This window comes from Pteropus medius, unplaced genomic scaffold, assembly GCF_902729225.1.
Source record: "Pteropus medius unplaced genomic scaffold, Ma_sr-lr_union100, whole genome shotgun sequence".
In the NCBI taxonomy this organism is placed as follows: domain Eukaryota; kingdom Metazoa; phylum Chordata; class Mammalia; order Chiroptera; family Pteropodidae; genus Pteropus; species Pteropus medius.
Window position 1 is genome coordinate 3,380,890 of NW_024352784.1, and position 8,218 is coordinate 3,389,107.

Here is an 8,218-nt window from a genome sequence, read left to right on the forward strand (position 1 = left end):
CTGTCTCCTTTTTGTCTCTCATGGTTTCTTCCCTTGAAGTCCTTCCAGTCTAGATCCCCTCCCCAGCCAGTCCCCTGAACCTGCTGGTGCCTTGGGAATTTCACAGCTACCTGCCTTCACTGAGCCTGGGGCTTTCTCCTTTGGCCACCTCAGCAGAGCTGGTTTGGGGGGCCTTGGGGTACATAGCCTGTGTGCTGCTGGGAGGGAGGGTGAGTGCTGTGAGAGGAAGCTTCCTATTGCACTGTACCTGATTTTCTCTAACCCACCTGAAACCAAACAGGCCTCTACATCTTGAGGATTTAATTTCCTTATGAAGGACCCCCTTGCCACTTCATCCCATTCCACTCTTCCACACCTTATCTACCAAAGTTTGTATTCTTATTTATATAGCTTTGACCTAACTTCTTAGGAAATAAAAAGAGGTCATTTTCCCCTTACATGCCCATTTCAAAGCATTTTTTCACATTAGTCCATATTGAATGATGCCCAAATCACAAGATTTTCCCCTTGGTGGGTGTGGTTTCAATTCAACCCATCCCAAACATTGTTTTTTCTTTTAAAGCAATAGTCAATAATGCATGTGGTATGTAGGGAAGATGAAGGGTCTTAGCTACAGATGAACTCCTTTCCCTCACCTCCTAAGTGTTTTGACCATTTCACATATTTAAACCAACCGAAATTTAGTTCTATGTTATTTAATTTATAATCTTTCATGGGCCTTTGGTTATAGACATAAACAATGAATTAAGGGGTAAAAATCAACCTGTAAATTTGCCTCAAGATGATTGTTACCAGATTCTTGCATTTATCCAATCAAAATTCATACACAGTACAACCAGATGTCACTAAGACTGCAAAGCCTTGACTAGAAAAAATAAAAAAAAAAGTAGACATAATCATATCCCATCTGGCTTTTCATGTACTGAGAATAAAACCAACCCAGTCCCACAGGAGTCATTTGTAAAAACTGCGTGCAAACAACAGTCTGAACCTTTTAGATCATCATTTAGAACAAACATAAATATTAGGAAAAAAATAAACTTGTTGGATTTTTAAGAAATATTATAAAGTATTTTAGACATGTATTTTCAATTTTAGGACACATAGATCTAGCTCCTTTGGACTGCATTGAATTCCATCTTGAATTCTACAATATATGTAACATTCGTCCTGTCACACACTAGAGTGCAACTGCTGGGTTCAAGGGTGTGTGTTTGTGTGTGTGAGATACAGCCAAAGTGCCCTCCCAAGAATCTAGACATATTTAAACTCCCACCAGCAGGAATAAGGGACTTCATGTCCCCACTCTGAATGTTATTTAATCTCTTAAACTTTGACAACCAGAGTGAAAAATGACCTCTCATTTTTTAGCTTATATTTCATGAGTTGTGCATCGTTTTATTTTATTTTTTTGTGGACCATTTGTTTTTCTTCTTTTGATAAAAGTCATTGCCCATTTTTATACTGAGTTTTCTGGTTTTTTAGTTGACTTGAAAGTTTATCTTCTGGATTTTACTATTTGCCATACAGTAGTACAGGATCCATTCCAAGCGCCGCAGTGGATGCCTGAAACTGCAGGTATTACCAAACTCAAAATATACTAAATTTTTTTCCTATAACATACACACCTTTGATGAAATTTACGGCTTCTCTTTGGCATATCCAAATTGCCAGCATCACTACTCTTGCATTTGGGGCCATTATTAAGTAAAATAAAGATTATTTGAACACAAGCACTGTGATACCTCGAGAGCTGACATGATAACCGAGATGACTATTAAGTGACTAATGGGCAGGTAGTATATACAGTGTGGATACACTGGACAAAGGATGATTCACATCTTGGAGTGAAAGAGCAGGTAGGTGCGAGATTTCATCACACTACTCAGAAAGGTTTGCAATTTAAAATTTATGAATTACTGATTTCTGGAACGTTCCATTTAATATTTTTGGGAAACAAGCCATAGGAAGCAAAACTATGGATGAGGGGACTACTGTATATGTTGCAAGTATTTTCTCCCTCTCTATTGCCTCTCTTTTTACTTTGTATATGGTATCTTTTGCTTTTTTTGAGTGAATTTTTTGTTGTGGTGGTGGTAAAATATATATAACATAAAAATTGCCATTTTAACCATTTTTAAGTGTACAATTCAGTGGCATTAATTACATTCACAATGTTATGTAATCATCACCGCTATTTCCAAAACTCTTTCATCATCCCATATAGAAATTCTGTAAATATTAAGCAAGTATTCCTCACTCTTCCCTCACCCCAGCCCCTGGTAACCCCTAATCTACTTTATGTTTCCATGAATTAGCCTATTCTCTATATTTTATAAAATGGAATCATACAATATTTGTCCTTTTGTGTCTGACTCATTTCACATAGCATATATTTTCAAATATCATACATATTGTAGCATGTATCAGAATTTCATTCCTTTTGGTGGCAGAAAAATATTCCATTGTATGTATATACCACATTTTGTTTATCCATTCATCTGTTGATGGACATTTGAGTTGTTTCTACTTTTTGGCTATTCAATTCTTGTGGATACACATCCTGCTTTCAATTCTTGTGGATACACATCTAGGAATGGAATTGCTGGATCACATAGTAGTTCTATGTTTAGCCTTTTGAGAAACTGTAAAACTGTTCTCCACGGCAGCTGCACTATTTTACATTCCCTCCAGGAATGCACAAAGGTTCCAATTTCTCCACATCTTACCAAATAACACTCATTATTTTTCATTAAAAAAAAAAACTTAAAAAAATTATAGCCGTCTTAGAAGGTATTAAGTGGTACCTCATCGTGGTTTTAATTTGCATTTCCCTGATGAGTAATGATATTGAGCACTTTCCTTTTTCTTTTCTTTCTCTCTCTCTCTCTCTCTCTCTTTTTCCACCTACAGCACCTGGTATTCCTAGGTGGTCTCCTATCCAAGTACTAACCAGGCCCGACCCTGAGCACTCTTTCATATCATGTGCTCATTGGCCTTTTGTATATCTTTTCTGGGGAAATATCTATTCAAATTCTTTGCTCATTTTTTGAATTGTGCTGTTTTTGTTGTCATTGAATTTTAAGAGTTCTTCATATATTCTGGATACTAGACCTTTATCAGATATGTATTTGCAAATATTTTCTCCTATTCTAGACATTGTCTTTCCACTTTCTTGATTCACGAAAGTTCTTATTTTGATGAAGTCCAATCTCTGTTTTCCTTCGTTGATTGTGCTTTCAGTGTCATATTCATGAAATAATAATCATGAAGATTTTCCCCAATGATCCTTCTAAGAGTTTTATAGTTTTAGATCTTAAGTTTATATCTTTGATCCATTTTGAGTTAATTTTTGTGTATAGTATGAGGTAAGGGTCCAAATTTATTCTTTTGCATGTGGAAATCCAGTTGTTCCAGCACCATTTATTGAAGGAACAATTCTTTCCCCATTGAATGGACTTGGCATCCTTGTAAAAAATCAATTGGCCATAGATGTATGGGTTTATTTTTGGATCTCAATTCTATTTTAATTGTCTAATGTCTACCGTTATGTCAGTACCACTTAGTTTTTATTGCTGTAGCTTTGGAGCACATCTTAAAGTGTAAAGTCCTCCAACAGTGTCCTTTTTCAAGATTATTTTGGCTATTAAAAGCCCCTCACAATTCCATATGAATTTGAGGATTGTTGTTTTCATTTCTGCAAGAAAGGCTCTTGGAATTTTGATAGGGCATGGTGTCTTTTACTGGTCAGAAATTTTACATTTTGATGTGGTGAAATTATCTATATTATCTCTTATGATTTTTGGGTTTTTCATGTTGTTTAGGAAGGTCTTTCCTATCCCAAGATTAATAAATTATCCTAATTGTTTCTAATAACTATCATTTTAATGGTTTTAAAACATAATATAACATAATCCATCTGGAATTTACTTTTGCAAATGGTGTGATGTAAGGAATTTAACTATAATTTTTCGCTAACTGGATAACTAATTGTCATTATATAAATTATTGAATAGACTCCTGTTTTCCACCTATCTGAAATGCCATCTTCATTATATATTAAATTCCTAAATAGGAGGATCTATTTCTAGTCTCTATTTTGTTATTATTCTTCATTATTTCTGAAACAACAGCACGCCATTTTAATTATAATAGTTTTCTCCCTCATTCTTTAAAAATCTTTTTCTTGGGCATTCCTTTTGAGATGAGTTTTAGAAATAACTAGTCAAGTTCCACTTAAAAGATATCCTATTGGGATTTTGATTGGAATATGTTGAATTCAAAATTTGTGTAAATTGTAATTTTATTTTTAGTCTTTCTAACCCCAAACATGTTATATAATTTCTTTCATTCAGGTAATTTGTCCTTCAGTTAATTTAACTAATCACATTAAGATACCATATATATACATATATATATAAAAACATACATACATACATATATTACATATATATAGTATAACTGATCACATTAAGATACTATATATATATATATATATATATGATGCAAACATTCAAATTAGTTTATATTGTTCATATGTGGCTTGTAAACTTTTTCTTGGGTAGATTCTTAAGTATATTAGTTTTTGTTGCTGTTGTGAATGTCTTTAGTTTTATTACCTTACCTAATTGTATATTACTAAGCTATACTATAACTACTGAATATATATATTCTAAATATTACTTATAGAAACTTTCCTATAGGTTCACTAACATAGTTAAGCAGTGATCTATGTACAGGCTGTATGGTGTAACACAGTAAGAATAAATAATTAGAAGTAGTCTAAATGTTTATCAACAGAGGACTGATGAGGTAAATTATAGTGCATCCACACAATGAAATGCTTTGTATTGTTAAAAGAAATGAAGTAGATCTATATATTCTGATATAGAAAGTTCTCTGAGATATACTGAAAATATATAAAGAAGCAACATGTGAAACAGTGTGTAAATACTACATTTGTGTTTTTATATGCTTGTATATGCATACATATTTCTGGAAGGATACACACTAAATTGTTCATGGTGATGCTTCTAGAGAAGGAGACTGGGAAATTACTGTGTGTCAGTAACAATGATATGTTCACATCTATTTTTCTCTTCTAGGAAATATGGGAAGACTATATTTCCCAACCTTCCTAGTATATGTGATCTCAGAACGGGAATGTGGGCCGAGGAATGTGTCACTTTAGCTCCAAGGCAATTGTACCAGTGAAAATCTTTTTCCTCACTTCCATGACACCCAACCTCTCTCCCATCTAAGTAGGTGGGATCAAAGAACTTTGAGATGATGAAGGTACTGGGTAGAAACAGCTTGGATCTGAGTTACTGCTGGAGAACAGTATGCCAACATTGTCTAATCCACACTGCAATGTGAGAAACCAAACTTTGTTGTGTTAAGCCACTGAGATATGGTTTATTTGGTATAATATGTGGTAGATTGAAGATAGCCAGGAATTCTTTGACACTCCTTTCATTGAAAGCTGGGGTTTATGTCTCTTGTCCTTGATTCTGGGCTGGACTGTGATGGCTTTGACCAATGAATGCTTGTTTTGGGTGCTCCTTCTCAGAATCTAACCATCATGCTCTGAGAAACCAAAGCTGTACGGAGAGGCCACATAGAGGCATTTTGTTTTTCAGCTTTAATTGTCCTTCCAGCCAATGCCAGCATCTCTTGCCAGCAAAATGAGTGTGCCATCATTAGTAACCAGCCCAGCTGAGTTTTCGGATGACTCCAGTCCTGCTTGTGACTACCACCACATAAGAGACTCGAAATGAAATGAGAATCATCCAGCTGAGCTCAGCCAACACTCAGAGTCATGAGATGGTAAGAAAAAGTGATAGATAACCAAAAGACCACAGACCAGCATATTCTATCCTGACCAGTATCAAGGTATGAAGCAGAGTTTCACTCATGCTATTTGAAATTTTGGCTATATGCATGTGAATTATTTTTCAATTAAAAATAACTACAACTTTGAATTCAAAACTTCTGCATGCTGGGTCATGAAAACTGGTTTTGTATATTTTTGATACCATAACAACAGCAATAAATATTTACTAATCACCTACTCAGTTGGTTCTAGGCCCCAATTTAGGTACTGAGGACAGAGATAGGATCAAAGGGGACTTGGTGCTGGCTCTCTTGAAACTTCCAGCCTGGTAGGAGAGACAAACCGTAAACAACTAAACAAACACAGAAACATGATCCCTTCTGGGAGTGATACATGCTCTGAAAGAAGAACAACTAGACAATGATATAGACATTGATTGAGATGGGAGCTATTTCAGACTGAGCAAAGAAGGAAGGTCTTCTGAAAGAAGGGGTGGTGCTAGCTCCTAAAAGTTCTTGAGGAAAAGCACCAAGAATACGGGACAGCCAGGGTGCTTTGGTGGGACTGAGTTTGGCGGTGGTTTCAATATTGTGAATAAGGCTTTATTTACAGAGTAGAAAGAAGTTAAAGTCAGAAGTACCGGCAGGAGTTAGAGCAAGTAGGGCCTTGAAGACCACAAAAAGAGGTTGGGGTTTGCTTTAAATATTCTGGAAAGGCTTAGGAGGGTTTTAGGTACAAATAACATGAGCCATCTTAGGTTTTTAAACAAATCATTCTGGCTGCCGGAGATGCCTAACTCAAGTGCAAGTTTCAAACTATATTCTAAAGTACATTAAGCCTCTAAATCATGATATAATCACTTTTTATATTTATTGATCATTGAATTATGTTTTTCTAACATAATTAAAGATAAATCACACATTATGCTAAATGTGAAAAATAGAAATTTGTCTTCATATATTATGAATATTATCTAAAATTTCATTTTAAGTGAACTTTATAATTTTCATAGTCTAAAGATAGAAGATAATATTTTTGGTCAAAATCTTTATCATATACTATTTAAAAGTGACATTATTTAAAATTTCCTAGCAATGTTTTGAGTCAAAAAAAGATTAGGAACCCTGACCCCAATGTGATTCCTCACTTGAGAGAAATGGCACTTTTGCATCTCATGGCTAGGCAGGGCCCTGATAACACGCCCTTCAATGTAAACAGCCTCATCTAGTTTGATGGTATCCCCAAAAACCCTTGAGTCAGCCAGTCCTAAAGGGAATTCATCACTGCTGCCAATTGGTCATGGGCCTCATGACTACCATGCTCTTCTCCTGGGCAAGCCTTCTAGTGAATGTTACCACCACCACTCACTTCTACAGATAGGCTAGGCTTGGGCTAGGGCTGAGGTCAGAGAAACCTTAACTTAGGGGCAGGAAAGTTTTCCTGGAGGAAGTGACCCTTGAGTAGGAGCCAGGTTGACTAGAGGGGAAGGTGTTCCAAAGGAACATGTGCAAAGGAAACGAGGGTCAAAGATAATGACATGAGCTCTGGGGAATTGAGCTCAGTTCATTGTGGTTTCAAAGCAGGGTACACTCTCCTGGGTTGTCACTGGCATTTACTGCTTTCTGAGTCCTGTGACCCACCCCATCTGCATCTCAAGAGACCCATCATCTCCAGGGCCTATGTGATTTCCCAACATTGCCCAGTTTCTCTTATTTTTTGGAGACAGACAGGTCTGCATTCCCTCACTGAGAGCAGGGCCTGCTGGGGTCTTACACAGTGTACGCCCAGGCAAGGCTGGGCCCAATGAATCCCTCCTTTCATTCTTCACACCAGCCTGTGTCTGCAGAAAGCTCTAGACATGGGTCTTGCTGGAGGTAATTTTATCACAGTTTCCTCAAACCCATGATTACTATCAAGTGTGCCTGCAAGAGATGTTTCTGCTCCTCCAGAGGCTAACCAAATAAAGTACACCGTTTGTTGAGCCCTGAGTCAGGATACTGAGCTGCAGGACAGCTCAGACACTGTGCGATCTCAGGCAATCGGCGTCTCCCCTCTGCGCCGGGGGTTTGCTGGATGAAATCCCTTTAACTCACAGGGACCTAAATTTTCTGCAACGAACTGGATCCCTAAACCTTGCTCACCACAAAGGCAGTGTCACCCCCTGTCCTTCCAGGCCTGAATCCACCAAGAGTTTTTATGTCATCGAACCTTTGCACTTGTTCTTCCCGCTGCCTGGAATCCTATTCTCTCTTTTCCTGGCCAACTCTTACTTCTTCCCTCAAGACCCAACTCAAATGCCATCATCTCTGGAAAGCTGAGCCCCCTTCCCTTCAGTTCCTTCCTCCTCTGTGCTTTCTTATCTCGCTGTCATACTGCGTGTGCGCC